Source organism: Ictidomys tridecemlineatus, chromosome 10 (genome assembly GCF_052094955.1).
Source record: "Ictidomys tridecemlineatus isolate mIctTri1 chromosome 10, mIctTri1.hap1, whole genome shotgun sequence".
Classification (NCBI taxonomy): domain Eukaryota; kingdom Metazoa; phylum Chordata; class Mammalia; order Rodentia; family Sciuridae; genus Ictidomys; species Ictidomys tridecemlineatus.
In genome coordinates, this window is record NC_135486.1 from 88,556,216 (window position 1) to 88,572,088 (window position 15,873).

General features: G+C 32.6%; 1 long non-coding RNA gene across 1 annotated transcript in view; it reads right to left on the reverse strand.

Annotated features, from left to right (window-relative positions):
- Window positions 1–10,014: 10,014 nt before the first annotated feature.
- Window positions 10,015–15,873, reverse strand: part of LOC144367039 (uncharacterized) — an 85,249-nt gene continuing 79,390 nt past the window's right edge. Inside the window, exons 3-4 of the long non-coding RNA XR_013426245.1 lie at window positions 14,980–15,121; window positions 10,015–12,172 (exon numbers count right to left, since the gene is read on the reverse strand). This is a non-coding gene — a long non-coding RNA (uncharacterized LOC144367039). The remainder of the gene's footprint in view (window positions 12,173–14,979; window positions 15,122–15,873) is intronic.

The following is a 15,873-nucleotide window of genomic DNA, read 5'->3' on the forward strand; positions in this document are numbered from 1 at the left end:
GATTTCCGAAGTGTATCTATTATTAGTAGTCATGAATATGAATATTACATCACTGATTATCCATTGATAAACTGAATTTTGTCATGACAGAGAATTTATTTATGTCATTTTTATCATATTCAGTGAATTGGAAATAAAAGTAAATTTTAGTAATTTATTTTCAAACAAAAATCCTACAGTCATAAAAGTGTTTTAAAAGATCTATATGGCATTACAGTTAAGGAAATTAATTTATATAGTCAACTTGTTGTTATAAAAGTACTGAGTCTTAGTTTTCTACACCAGAAAAGTTGAAATAGTAATGATAGTCCTACCAAAGGATGTTATAGAGATGAACAGTTTTTCAATGTGAAAACAAAAATATATACAAAATAAAAGTGGTGGTGTTAGTGATATGATAGACAGCCACATCTTATTGTGGGAATCAAATTCAAAATTAAATATTTCATTTTACTCAGCAGCTACACACTGATAAGCATCTAAGTCATATGCTCTGTGTGTTTTGTTTCAACTTTTTTTTTCATGTCCAGAAGATAATTTTTTACTCTCTGCTCTATAAAAACTTTAATAGTTTTTGGATAATCGAGCTAAGAAAAGTCATAGCAAGATTATATAATAATTTTATTTGATACTCATGACAATGTTTTCAATTAAAAAAATAATGAACATATTTATTTAACATCTGTATACATTGTGTAATGATCAAACCAGAATAATTAGTATGTGTATCACTTCAAATATTTATCATTTATTTGTGATGAAACATTCAAAGTACTCTCTTCTAGCTATTTTGAAATGCTATAACATTATTGTTAACTAGAGTCGCCCTATTGTGCAATAGAACACTAGAATTTTTTCTTCCTAGCTAACTTTGTACCCATTGACCAACCTCTCTTCAGCCTCCTGCACCCACCAGACTGTGATGACCACTAAACAATCTGTATTTTTAAATAAAGCAATTACTGTAGGGTCAAATAATTGTTGTAGAAAGAAAAAAATGCTTAAACTATCAAAACATAAAAGCAGACTTTTTCAGAATCATTTTAGTTATTACAGAATCAATAACTATTCTTAACCACAGGATTTTATCATGCAATTTGATGCAGCTTGGTGAATTTATTATGTCTCCTTGAGAAATATTGACTGTTTCTACGGTCTACGAGGATTATGATGCTCATATAAGCAGGATGTTTAGTTGAGCATACTGTCTTACATTTTCCATTTTACACACTGGCCATGTTCCTCACCTCTGCATAGTAGAATAAATCTTTTCTTGGCATGCACTGTAGCCAGAGAGCAAGGCTATGTAGCACTGTGCCAATGAGGCCTGGGCTAGGGTCTGACTCCACCAGGGGCCAGTTTGTTTATGTTCTGCTCTACAACCAGACTGCACCCCTACTTTGGCTATGTGTCAAAGAGTTGGAAGAGAAATTCTTCATTGGTGCACACAGTTCCTGCCCATAGGAAAAGCTACTCAGAGCTTGTGCCTTGCTAGAGGAGATTTGGTAGGATTATTTCAAATTACAGGTCATTATGGTATGTTAATATTAATTTACTGCATTGATCATTATCAGACATCCTATTTTAACAACTAATTATGATTTATACCAGAAAAATGTATTGCTAAAAAGGCACCAAATTTCACTGATCTAACAACAATAAGATGAAAATTCAAACATCACTCTTTGAGATAGCTCTTAAAACCCATCTAAGATTAATTCTTTCCCTTTCTTTCTTTTTTCTTTCTTTTTTCCTTCCTTCCTTTCTTTCCTTCCATGTCTCTCTCTCTCTCTCTCTCTCTCTCTCTCTCTCTCTCTCTCTCTCTCTCTCTCTCTCTCTCTTCCTCTCTACCCTCTCTGAATCATTATAAAATTATTTCAGTTTCAGAACCAGAAAGAAATCTTGATTTATTCATGAGACTACTTTCAGTACTTTACCTTTTTCCACGGGAATTAACATTATACCCACAGAGGTCACCTTAGGTTGCAATGCCAGGTCAGGTTGTATGCACTGAATAGAAGATTTTATGAAAGTAAGTTGCTGTTACTATTTTACTCCAGATTTTCTTAATGGGAAACTTCCTAAACAATCATGTATTTATGTAATCATCAAGTAAATCAACACATTTATTGAGCACATTTATTGAATACACCATACAAATGTTTTAGGTGCCAATTTTAGTTGGGATCTTGCTCAAACACAAATTTTGATTCAGAAAAATCAGGGAGAGCATTTCCAATGAGCTCCTTTCCTGGCTCAAGGAACACCTGAAATGTTTTGTGAATTTAAAATAAGCTCAAAAAAGATTCATTTCTCTTTCAGTGCTCATAAGAAAATGTCAGTTTTCAACTAAAGTTTGGATTTCCAATTTCATAACAAACTAGTTGGACATATTATTGAAAGAACTGTATTAAACTAGCAAAAAAAATCTAAAAGTTTTATTTTTTAGATAGCATATAATCATTGTCTTACGACTAGCAAACTGATACCCAGTAAAAGTCTTCTTATACTTGACTACATGAAAACAAAAAATATACCTTATTTATCCCCTTGTATTCAATTGTGTAGTTCAACTTGTATTGCAAATGGACTACAAGGTTTGAATGGCCCTAAAAACACTGAAGCTGTATTTTCTTCCTAAAAATTACATATAGTTGCAGTAAGCTTTTTCTATTGGTATACTTTAAACAACTATAGTGTTTCCTAAATTGCTCAAATAAGTACAAATCCACTCATCAGAAGTTTCACCAGGAGAGATTTCTATCTTGAAGGTGAAGTTTATCATGGTTTATCATGCAAATTTCTAGAGAAGATGTCATGGGATAATATGTGAGAATCCTATTCATCATTTAATTTTCCACATCTAGAAAAAAATTGGGTAGAAACCTACAACCTTAAAATGTCCTCCTAGATTCAACATTGCTAGCAATTAGAGAAATACAAATCAAAACTATTCTAAGGTTTCATCTCATGCCAGTCATAATGGAAGATATTAAGAATACAGACAACGATAAGTGTTTGCAAGGATGTAGAGAGAAACACGCACTCATGCATTGCTGGTAGGACAGTAAATTGGTGCAACCAATCTTGAAAGCAGAATGGAAATTCCTTAGAAAACTTGGAATGGAACTACCATTTGACCCATCTATTCCACTCCTCGGTCTATACCCAAAGAACTTAAATCAGCATACTATAGTAACACAGCCACATCAATATTTATAGCAACTCAATTCACAATAGCTGAACTATGGAAGCAACCTAGATGCCCTTTAATAGATGAATGGATAAATAATCTGTGGTATATATACATAATGGAATGTTTCTCAGCATTAAAAGAAAATAAAATTATGGCATTTGCAGGTAAAAGCATGGAGTTGGAAAACATCATGCTAAGTGAACTAAGCCAATCTCAAAAAATCAAGGCCAAATACTGATTCATAATGGGGGGGGGAGAATATGGGAAAAATGAAGTAGCTTTGATGGGGGAAAGGGGAGGGAAGGGTGGAGAGGGGGAATGGGGACAGGAAAGATGGTGGAATGAGATGGACATCATTACCTGTATGACTGCACATATGGTGCAATGCTACATTGTGTAAAACCAGAGAAATGAAAAGTTGTGCTGTAGTTGTGTACAATGAATCAAAATGCATTCTGCTGTCATATATACCCAATAAAAATAAATTAATTAATTTAAGAAAAATTAAAATGAAAATGCCCTCTGAGTAAGGGGCATAGGTTTCCAGTCTTATTTGGCACCACAAAATCAGGAAGGCCCATATTATCCAGACATAGTCTTAATGTCTGTCACAGACAGCAACTGCATTTCAGCTTGATGAATGATACCTATTTTCTATTTTTTAATACAAAAACTTTGTGTTCTATCTTATTGAAATCTGTGTTTTTCACAAGTCTTCTATGAAGATGTAAAAACGCAAGGTGATGATAGCAGATCTGTCTCTGAGATTAAAAAATGAAGGATACCTCTAGATTTTTTAAGTTGTATAACACAAATTTAAGTATATATGATGGGATTTTTCTCAGGATGCTTTTACATGATTCTATATAATGAATGCATTGAGTTTCCTAGTATATTTTCCACATCTTTGCTTCAAATTCTATTTAAAATGGAAAAGCAGCTCCAAATTTGGAATTTTATGTTTAACTATTAAGTCTATTGATGACTATTAAGCCAAAAAGTGTACATTTTCTCCCTAAAATCCTGCTTTGTGGCATCTACTTATGCCTTTAAATCATATGCCCTGCAAACATTATTATCTTCTTCAAAGAGCACCTTCTGTCAGTTTGTTCTCTAATGCAATAAGAAGAGGCTGCTCCTTCTAAATTCCAGGTTTACATGCAGCTAAATACAATATAAAGCATAGCCATATTTGCCATTACCCTGGAAAATGTTTAGAAAAATTGTTTAATGTCTGAGGGCAATGTTAAAATATGCAAAAAATGATATGCCCACATGTTCCTGCATTCATCCTTGTGAGGGAAAAGTAGCCGAACATTCTTCGCCAGCCTCTTCAATTTTACTGTGAGAATTCCCTTGTGCTGTAGGTTCATTCAAAACCAGCAGGATCACTTTACACAGTTTTTCATTGTACTCCAGGGAAGTTTATGGAAATGTTACAGAAATAAGCTACAAATGGGAACCTGGCTTCCTGCCAAACTGCATCTCTCTCTCTCTCTTGTTCTAACATTTTTGCTCCTTCAGCACTTAATGTATTCTATATTATATACAACATTTATCGAAGACTAATTTCAAAAATACAAAATATTGCAATTATACCTCAAAAGATGTGAATAACTGATGATTCTCTCATACAACATGTCATTTAACTGTGTCCCCGGGCATAGACCAACTCACTTAATCCTCATTATAACCCATGAGATACCTTCTTTCATTGTCCCCATTTTACAAATGAGGACATTGTAGCATGAGGGAGTTAAAAGATTGGCCAGGGACACTGGGCATGTCAGTGACAGAGGTAGAACTAGAACCCAGGCCAGCCACCACCTAGCAACAGAGTCTAGGTCCTCTTCCACCTCAGAACTTTCCATGGATGATCCAGGGCAATTTCTTTCTTTTCCTAAGAAACTTGTGAATCAGAGAACTATTGTGAAATAGGGGGATGATGGGTTTACTTTTGTCTTATTTCATATTATCTAGATATTACATTATAAATATCTAAACAATTACATTACAATTATTCTTTCAATGATGGGTAATTTCTTATAGTTTTGATTTATACAATGGGACCAAAATAACACATACTACAAAATGGTACTTAGATACACAAAGTGTGATATTTGTCTAGCATATTTTTCACTTTATAATCACAAGGATTTTCTTTAAAGGATATCCTTCAAAGATTCCACGGATTAATTTTTTTTAAGGAAAACAGAACATTAGAAAGAATGCAAAGTGAAAAAGGAAGGAAAGTAAAAGCATTTTTCAAAATTCTGTTTCACATGAATGTCTGACATTTTAAATTTCTATATGATGCTTATTAAGGTGCCCTCACTCATAAAACTGAAATTGGAAACAGGAATTCTCGTGAGATTACTGAGCTTTCTAGGATTGATAGAAATGTAAAACCAGGAATATATTCCCATCGTGCTTATCCCTTATGAAGGTAGTTTAGTTGAACAGAAGATTCACAGCCAAAAATTCCTGAGTAGTACTCCCCAGTCCTGACACTGACTTGTTCAGTGACCTTGGCAAACTACCAGGCCACTGTGATTTCATTTCCTCTTGTGCAAAATTAGCAGAACACTTACCTACATCCCAGATGTTGGAAGACTTAATTAATGTCAACGTTTGTGTAAAAATGAAATGCTGTTTATCCAATAAATGCCAAGTAATCCAGACATTTTACTCCCACTTTTGGCAGGCACCATAGAGGAGAGAAGAAAAAAACATTAAAACACTAAAATAGTTGGTCATATTAGAGATTCTCGAGTTTTTGTTTGGAGTTTATTAAAAATTGAGCAATAACTATAGTAATCATCAACAATCAAATAGGAGGTTTTCTGAATATAGTTTGTCAAACTTTACATAAATTGCCCTTGACAAAAATTTACAGCCATGTATACTAGTTCCCTGATGGAGCTATGCTAATAAGGATAAGGTCAAGAGTTTTACCCACAGTGAGCCTGCTATCCCACTATGTTCCAAAGCTATTCACAGAATATCTACACCATCAACCAGACATCTTAGAAAAGCAAGCTGCAGATCACAGAGAGACAAAAAAAAAATGGTGTCAGTATAACTCTGTCCATATTTCTGAGAAAACAACTTAGTGTTTGTGTTATTTTTTGCCTCACTATCTTATAACTACCAACACATGCAATTAATCGTTTGTTCATTCATATAATTCAATAAAAATTTATTGAGTGTCTACTATGTGTGAGGCATTGTCCTACGTATTCACTAGGAATATATTGGTGAGCAAGACAAAAATAGGCCTTGGAATCATGAAACATACTCTAAAATGGAGTGTAGACATGAAGCAAGTATTTATAATCAAATATTAAATCATCATGAAGGGGAGAGTTTAGAGGAACCTAACAATTTATAGAAACCTGTAGATGTCTCTCTAAGGAGATAAATATTTCAGCTTTGATCCGATGATGGAGAAGAGTGTGGTCAAAGCAGAAAAAAAAAAAAGAATATGCACAACAAGCCATGAAAATGAGAGAAGGCATGAAGTTCAACTTGTCTAGCTCTTGTAATGAAGTAATGGGAGGATGGAAAATTTATCTTTTATCCTAAGGAAACTGGTAAGTTATTGAAAGGTTTTATGCCAGAAAGTCAAATGACTAGATTCGTGTTTTCAATTTTGTTTTGTTTTTCTAAATATAATTACTCTAGTTGGAAGATGGCAATTGGATAGGAGCAAAGAACTAGCAGTAAGTGTCCAAGTGGGGAGATAATAAAATAATTTCACCAGAGTCAGTGGTGGGCAGGATGAGGATAGTAACAGAAATAATGTAGAACAGATTGGTTTGACAAATGTTTGGAAAAATAGAAGCAGCTGACCATAGAACCTTGGTGGGTGTTTTGGATGTGGGACTAAGGGAAGGGGATGAGAAAGGAAAGCAGGATGCAATAAATATTCTCAGGTCTAGAGTCTAAATAGGGTTTAGTGAAAACAGGAACATGAACTGAGCAAAGGAACACTAAAAGTAAAATCGTCTCAGAGGAAAGATGTGTTTAGATCCAGAGTCATTAAGTTTGCAATGCCTGAAAGGCATCTTGCCAAAGATATTTCAGAGGAAATTTAACAACCAGTCCACAAGAGCCTTCAGAAAGGAGGTAAGGACTTGGAAGTCTTCGACATATAGATTGGAAGTTGAACCAAAACAGTAGATAATATTTCTCAATGAAAGAGTGTAGAGTGAAAGTAACATAAGGTCTAGAAAGAGATTAAGAAGCATCAGTAGTTAATTAAAGAGGAATAGAGGACTACAAAGGAGGTTGAAGAGGACAAGAAAGCGGAGGACAAGGAAAGCCAGAGAGTTGCCCTCAGAAGGATGAGCATGTGTCAAACAGGTTTTCTCATACCCTGCTGATGGGAAAGCACATTAGTATAATTTTTATGACAGGCATTTTATTGGTAGCTGTCAAAATTAAGAACCCACATATCTTTCAACCTATAATTTAACTTTTCAGTTTTACTTTCTATATAGATATACATTGACAAAGTGATACATGGACATCAATATCTTTTGCATTAATATTTATAATAAGACTGAAAATAACCTAAAACTTATATAATAAGAATCTAGCTAGCTAAATTACTGTACAATCAAAGAAAAGAATATATTGCAACTATTCGAAACTGTCCTTTTTATATGGTCTCAGTTGAATCAAACAAGCAACCACATTTCATTTATTAAGTAGGTTATCACATAATAAATAATACACATTATCTATGAAAGTGAGAAAATGGGAGAGAGAATAGACAGAACTCTAACTATGAAAGGAAAGTGAGAGATATGAAGAAAAGTTGTTGGATAACATGGAATCAAGGGTGGCTTGGTTGAGACGATTAATAAACATATACAAGTGTTGCCTTGAGAAAGGTAGCATAGAGGAAATGTTGCAGATATAGCAAAATATGTGTATGTTAATGTAGAAAGGGATGAGATCCAGAGTACAGAGAGAGAATTACCTAGTAGAAGAAGAAGGACATCTTTCCCAAATGTAATGATGGAAGAAAAAAAATGGATGTGCATGCAATCAAGTTATAGATTTAGTTAAGAGATGTTTAGCGATGAAAAGAAATCACATTTTTTACACTTATTTTTATTACCACATATTTTATTAACATGTTTGAATTTTTCCACTGACTTAATAATACTGAACATTTTCAACATATTTATTAGCCATCTATCTGTATTTCATCTTTTGAGAAGTGTCTATTTAGATCATTTGCCCATTTTTTAATCGATTCATTTTTGTTGTTGTTAAGTGTTCCTTAGTTCTTTAATATTCCGGATATTAATCCTCTGTCAGATGATCATCAGGAAAATACTTTATCTCATTGTGTGGGTTGTCCCTTCATTCTGTTGGTTGTTTCCTTTGCTGTGCAAGAGTGTTTTAGTTTGATGCATTCCCCATTTGTCAATATTTTGCTTTTGCTTCCTACACAGAGTCCTCTCCAGAAAATCATTGTCTCTCTCAATATCTCAAAGTGTTTCCCCAGTGTTTATCTCTAGTAGTTTCAGCGTTTTGAGTCTTACATTAAGATCTCCTCCGATACACTTTGCATTGATTTTTGTACAGGATGAGAGGGAGGGGTCAAGTTTCAGTCTTCTAAATGTAGATTTCCAGTTTTACCAGCATCATTTGATGAAGAAGTTGTTCTTTTCCCATTGCATGTTTCTAGCATCATTGTCAAGAATAAATTTGCTCTAACTATATGAGTTCATTTCTGGGTTCTCTAATATGTTCCATTGTTTCTATGTGTCTGTTTCACAAAATTACATTGTTTAATTCCATATTCTTTCTGGGGAAAACATCAGATACTCTGAATGGGTAAAAATATAAGTGGAAAAATAGGAAATATAACTGAGGAAATCTAGAATTGCTGGATGAAGTCTACAAGCCAATTGAGGTTTTCCTATAATAATTCTTCTCCCTTTATTTATGACTTACCTAAATCCTATTACTTCTAGTTCAAGAAGGTTGATCAAAAACACCCATACTTTTTCTCCCAATTCTCCACTAAAAAAAAGAGTAAAATTTAAAAAAAAAATGTTTTCTGCAGTTCTAAGAACGAGAATGGAGACCATAAATAAACTTAAGATGTTAATTAATTCCTGATTAAGGAACAATAGAATGAACTAATTTAAAAAGCCATAGGGCTGAATAAATAAGAGTCTGAAATAGAAAGGGTAGGGAGTGTAGGAAGTGCTAGGAAAATCACATTTGCTGACTAGAATACAAACAGAATTGGGACATTAAATGAGAGAACTAATTGCAAGATTTTTTATCAACAACTGGGACACAAAGCAATAAGGAAGATTATGGTGGTAGAAAGAGCAAAGGTACAAATAATAAAGTTCACTGTTTAAAGATTTCTCATTAATACTACCACAAGAAAATTGAAGAAATGCCTTCAAAGTCCTCATGGCAGAAATTCTGAACTTAAATTTCTGTATCCCATGAGAGTATCAAGTATGTAAGAAAAATAAAGTTATTTTTTAGAGGAAAAGTAATTTCAATTTGGCACTGATCAGTTAACCTAAATCCAAGTAAAATGTCATCAGGAAGAATTACTTTAGTATAGATGTTAGTTTAAAATTTAAATTTTAGTGATACAGTGAAGCTACCATTTATCAATAAGAAAATGAAAGACAAATGGAAACACCAAGAAAAACAAAAATCTGTCTAAGGAATCATGCCACAATTCAAGGAGAGCAAGAAACACCATCAAAATTTGATAGACAAATAAGTTCTAAAGTTATATTTTAAATTACAAAAGTTATTACTAATAGAAGTACTAAAATATAGTATTAAGAAAAATGAAGAAGCAAGGAAGGGGAGATGAAAATAATTTAAAATAAATTAAAATTCTTAATCTTTCACAGCAGGAAATACAAGATCAGTCTATCTTTCTATATATGTAATAATTAAGCATAAAAGTTCATGCCAAAATCAAGTCAGCTTTCTTTTCCTTGTAATAGTGAAAACACATTTTGGAATAAAATAGGTTAGGGTTTAAATACTGAATGTGTTACTTGTAAACTATGTGTCTATGGGCAATTTACTTAAGCTGTGGGAACCTTAGAGAAGTAAATTGTGGAGTCAAGGTTAAAGAGCCCAGCATAGTGTTTTACATATGGTAAACTATCAATGAAAAAAGCATTACTAATTTAAAATACAAGTTCAGTTGTGTATATTTTAGGCATACAACATGATGCTATGGAATACATACAGAGAGTAAAATGTATAGTATAGTGAAGTAAGTTAACATCATCTCATACAGTCACCCCTTTTTTTGGTAGCGAAAGCAACCAAACCTACCAATTTAGCAAAAATCCCAAATACAATTCAGTTTTGTTAACTTTAGTCCTCATGCTGTACACTAGATTTGCTCACCCTATGTATCTGCTACTTTGTGTCTTTGACTACATACTCCCATTTCTCCCCTCCCTCACTGGACCCCACTGCTTTATTCCTGCATAGTTGATTTTATTCTTGATGCTTGCTATTATTTATAGAATCATTTTGAAACAACTCAGCTCTTGGTAAATTTGATTGCAACTTGTTAAGCAGGATGGTAAATTCATTATGAAAATTGCAGAATGGGAAGGTCTGCTATTTCACATTAACATTTAATGTCATTAATTGCCTGAATAAAAAGGAAAATGACTTCTAAAGAGTGATTTAGTGTCTCCAAGGAAGAAGAGGGGGATGGTGATTCCCAGTCCATAACACCCTGGTCCCTGGAGGGTCACCAAAATAGTAATTAGTTATCACAGATGAAAAATTTCAAAAATACTTTACCAGAAGCTAAATAATATGTCAAATTTCTTTGCTTTTGCTTCAAATAATATTAATTCATTTGTGGGAACATGGGTTAGTTTGGGTTTTTTTTTTTTCTTATTCTAATTGGCTGTTAGTTTTATGTGCCTTGATTAATTAAAATTTGATATTATATTTACTACTTATTAAATGAAGTTCCTTTGGTGAGGAACAGTTCTTTGATCAGATGGAGCCCACATAAGAAAAATAATTGAACTGGCCTTTTAGATTATTTCTTCTCTACACCTCTGGTTATCACAAAAAGGGGTTCCTCTGGACATCCTTGATCCCTTGTTCCATCTTTACATCTTGTGGATGGCCAGAGCTGTGAGCTTTGAAGGGGGAACTAGATGTACACAGTTTGGTCTCTTGTGCTCCTGTCTTGACAAGTGGATACTCACAGTCAGCTTTGTACTCTTAATGCCCTGAGTGCTACAAAGAGACACTCTGGACACTTAGTGCTACCTGCTGTGGAAGGTGAACTCACTTTGCATATTCAGAAACTTGAGAAAGTCACTGTAGCAATACCTCAAAGCTTTTTCTTTTAATCTCAGCTTATCAGTCAGAACTTTACATTGTATCCACCTAAATTTGCTGCAGTCTCTCCCCAACTTTCACCCTATTTTCTTACTCATTCTATCACTCTGTCATTTTTTTTAACTAAGGGGGGAAAAGATTCTGATTTCTTAAGTCTTCTAAAATCTGGAAATAGTACTAGTTGGGAACAACTACACTCAAGACTTAGACATCATCGAAGCAGCTCATAAAACAATTACACACCAAGCAAAAGAGATAAACAGGAAAGTGAAAATTTAAATTTAACATATAAATCTCTGGCTACCCTGTAAGGCAACACTTATAACACATAATTAACACAATTTGGTATCTGCAATAAAATTCTATTGAGAGATAAATTGACATGTTTTGATTGTCTTGGCAACCTGTCTTAGTTTCCAAAAAGTGATAAAGTCAGCAACAAGGCCCCAGATGTCCATCTTCACCTCCTTGCCCTGAACTGTGGAACTTCAGTACTTATGGGAATCAATCCATATGTTTCTCATTATTATGAATTTAATAACAGATCTGTAGCTGCTGTTTTCTATGATTCTTGCAACCTCTTTCCATTTTGACCTGTGGAATAAATATTTGGAGGAAACAAAACAAAATATGTAGGAAAAAAAATGTATGATCAGGTTCAGTCTATAACAACTTTGGAAGATCAAACTACATACTAAAATTTAACATTAATTTACTGATCTTAATACTAACAAAAATGTATTTTTTCTTCATTAGTTACGTTTATAAAATATAACATCTCCTAGATATTCTCTTAAAGTCTACATTATTCTAAGAGCTTCTTAATTTAAAATGTTTTTGATACTTATTAGAAAAATAGAATTGTTCTGTTTAGAGTAGGTCAAGTAGAGTTTAATTCTGTTAACAAAAGCATTTTTAAAAAAATGTTTGAGATATTAGCTAAACTTGTTCAGAAACATTTTTAAAATAATTATATATTATTAGAGCTCAAAGAGGAAAGGAATGGGGAAAAGAAGGAAGGGAGGGAAGGAGGAAGAGAAAGAGGGAGGGAGGAGGAAGAAGGGCAGGAAGGAAAGGAGGAAGGAGAGAGATTTAAAGACAATCCAGAGTTAGCTATAGGCTCTGTTATTCACATTCCCTACTGAAGGCACCATCAATTTTAATTTTATTTTTAGTTTTTTAAAGTTATAATATGTAGTTAGATCTATGTATTCTAACTATTTTTTAATGTGAAAGAATCAATTCAACAGCAAAAATGGTATGGTAGCAATGCTATTTAGAATCAACTTCATAGAGTCTTTTAATTTTTGTCAAGAACATAAATAATTAATCAGTGAACTATGGTCAGTGCCTATATACAACTAAGAACTCAGCTTCTCATAATAGTTATAAAATTATTAAGAATTGGCTGTCATTAAGTTGTTACTTAACCTGCAACCCATATGAGAAGATTTCCTATTTTAAGGAAAATTGTTATATTATATTAGAGGGAAATATCAAAGGACTTCATTATAAGAAGATGATCTTATTGATTTGATAACTTTGAGCCATCATTGTCTTTAACCAATTGTAGAGCATGCAGATTAGCTGCAGGAGTCAAAACACATTTGCATCTTCATTTTGGTTCATTGTTCTAAGTCCTCAGGTTTGCAGCTCCTTGACCTTTTGTGCTTGAAATGAATAAGGTGGCCACTAAACAGTTCACTGTGAGTCTAAGTCCTACTATCAGCAATCGATCTAGTTATTTCTGAGCTCTAGTAACTCAAAATTCAGAGTTAGGGCCACTTGGGCCTTCTTTGTTTATGTAAAATTCTACCCATAAAAATCATTAATTTTCCCTAGGTTCTATATTTGAGTCTCAAAAATAATTTTTAAACATAATGTTGTGTAATTAACTCCATGTCAATTAACAACTTAACTCAAGTATACATTCCACCACATTCATGTTTAGATGTAGTGATTCTTCAATTAACTAAAGATTCTGAGATTGAATATATCTTACTTGGCTTCCAGGTAACATTAACACTTCCTCTGTAGAAGCCTACAATTCTAGCAGGCACTTTGGTCACACATAAATAAACTGTACTTCTTTTTTTACACTATGTTTACTCAAATTGTTTTAAAAATAAGCATTTGCTAATATTTTTAGAATGAAAATTTTAAAATTCCTTTAAGATAATGTCCATTACAATATTTTAAAACTCCTTTTCAATTATTGAACTTCAGTACTATGTGTAATTTAAAGGTATTAAAATGATAAAAACCAGATATGTGTACTTATTCATAAAAGTTTGCAAATTTTCAAGTAACTTAAAAGAGTTCATTACTTAAAATAGTATTAGAATGAATGAAACAAAACAGTTTAATTGGGAGAGAAGATTCAAAAATTTTGCCCATTTTTCTAAAGTTAGATCTATAAAATATTTAATTATATTCTGTTTTGAAGAAAAATTAATTTTGGCTAAGTATTACATTATATTACCGGACAGTGTTAAAGGATTAAATAGAAAGTCCTTTCATATAAAAGCATTTAATTATAGATTTAAAATTTTATTTTTTGAAAGCAGCTTTTTCAATCTGTCTAGATTTACATTGCATCATGAGTATAGCCAAGCATTTATTAGTAAGCAAGAGTAAACTTTTCACCTCCCACCACCATGAAATAGTACCCCACTAACAAACATAGGAGGCTTATACAAACATATTGTGATGTGCTAGTTTAATTGTAATCAGAAACCATCTGAAATTGTTCAAATTGAAGGAAGAAATTCTGTTGATTTAGAACCCCAGAAAGGTAAACCAATTGGTCTTTGAGCTTATAATGTATTTTCATCTAAAAATATTTGTAATCTTAAAAATATAAAAAAATAAAACCAACTCAATTATTTACTTATGTCATCTGCATTCTAGAAAAAAAGTTCAATATAAAAAACAGAAACTGGGTGTTCACACATATGAACCTATTGAACTGAGTAAGAGAAAGTATGAAAGAAAATTCAAATGAAAAGGAAAAAAATAGAATTCAATAAAACAACTTATAAATCACTGGTTTATCCAGTTTTTCACAATGGTTGTATTGGCATTAAGTAGATACAAGGTGTGTGTCTATAACAGATATACAACTTATTTAGCACTACAAATATTTGTTTAATATAAAAGAAAAACAATCACCTAGTTCCACAGTGTGCCAAGTATCCTGAAATGCAGACACAGAATTAACTCCTGGTTTGTACAAAACACTACACAACATGCAAACTGTTATGCATCTCACAATGATCCAACCTCACATAGAAAGAATACAAATAAGCCTTAAAATATCAGAAATTTGTTTGAAAATAATACATTTGCAGCATAAAATTCTGAAGTCCAATAGTTTAAGTAAAACAGTGATTACATCGTACATATGTGGGAGATCTTTCTAGGATTTTCTGATCCTCTTCCTGAAAGGAACACAAAATCATTGTCAATGGCTCATGTCCTTTACTTCTTTCCCAAAGCTTTCATGCATTGGACTTGTCACATCATCATCTTCTTGGTTATGTCCTCAATGGGAAAGAGAGAAAAATATGAAGAAATCCAGAAAGTAGATGCCACATTTCTTGTTGTCTATTATTATCCTTCCTTATTTCTCTGACCGGTGACAGGCTACCTTTACCATCATCCCCTTGCCAATTCCCATATTTAATATGGTGTTAAAAAGTCTGAATTTATTAGAAGAAATTCATATAAAAAGCTAATTTGTAAACACATGAGTTAATAGTTGTTTGGATTACTAAAATCCATTACTTCCATATGAAAATTTTTTTGTTTCTCTACTTTTCATATTTTTGCCATCATATTGTTATATTATCAGAGCAAAAATATCAAACTAGAATATTTTCAACATTAATGAAAGAAAATGCAAACTATTCCAAGGAAACAATAGAAAGTTGGATATTATTAATTATAGTTTAGATTAAATTCATTTACAAGAATGTTATCTCTTGTATTGTTGCAAGTTTTTTTCCTACAAAGTTATTCTTTATTATTTGCTATTATTTGCATATAAACTTATTCTACGAAAGGAATTGAAGCAACATACAAAGCTGTGTATTTAAACAGATTAAAAGAAAACAGGAGAGCAGGGAACAGAGCATGAAATTCAAAGGGTCCCAATCATGTATGTGATATAAACATTTTATGCCTAATTACCAAGTGAAATTATTTATGTCATAGAAACAAGCCAGGTTTTAAAATTCAGCTTGAGAAAGAGCAAAATCTTCCTGAAATTTACATATTCTGAAAGAAATACAAAA